Here is an 876-nt window from a genome sequence, read left to right on the forward strand (position 1 = left end):
CTGGCTAGGACTCAAACATATTTCCCTTCTGTTTCCTATTTTAGATAACAACTCCAGTTTAGAGAAGAATGGAGGACAAACAAACAAGGAGAAATTATATTCATACAGCTCTGGCATAACTGAGGCGCCTGGGTGGGGAGGCTGCGTAGTGGTGACCAATTTTGGAGGCCTCCAGCTAGTCCTCATCCCTTCCTCTCTGTGTACCGAATCTGCACCCACCTAGCTGCCCCTCACAGGTATTTGGATGCTTTCCTTCCCCTCATCCTCCCCCTCCTCCTCCTCCTCAAGTCACAGCGTCAGGGCAGCGACTCTATCCCCAGGCTTCTCCCTTGCCACGGTCACTGCCTCCATTAACACTTCATTTCTTTTCACAGCGAAAGCATGAAAGTCCCATGCTTTAAGGCCTCTTGAAAGGCTGCTACTCAAGTGAGGGAGACAGGACAGGGACCTTTTCCCATCACCTCTTCCCGGGCGCCGTCTGTTAAGAACTGCGGCTGGAGGGTGTGAAAGCAAAGAATTTTATTCCTGTAGGAACAGAGTCTTCCGTTCCGGTTTTACATCCGGAGGCATTTCCAGCGGACCTCCGCGAGAACGAACTTCCGGTCCAGACCTCTCAGTCTTCCGAGTTTTCAGCCCGATTGCTTCCGCCCTCAATAAACTATCGTTGCGAACGGCTACTTCCGCCAGGAGTCCCTAGCGGTTTGGGCTGGACAGCTGGCCAAAGAGTGGCCTTCCCTTTCTCCTTTTAGCTTGCCCGCCAGAGGACTGGTGGAGGCTGTTGCTGCAGAGCCAGCGGCGGCCGTTCTCTGGGGCCGAGTTGAGGGGCCGGGGTGAACAGGAAGACGCCGGAGCCGGGCCCAGCCCTAGTCTCCCGCG

This window comes from Fukomys damarensis, unplaced genomic scaffold (assembly GCF_012274545.1).
Source record: "Fukomys damarensis isolate Sample0158 unplaced genomic scaffold, DMR_v1.0_HiC HiC_scaffold_18, whole genome shotgun sequence".
Taxonomy (NCBI): Eukaryota; Metazoa; Chordata; class Mammalia; order Rodentia; family Bathyergidae; genus Fukomys; species Fukomys damarensis.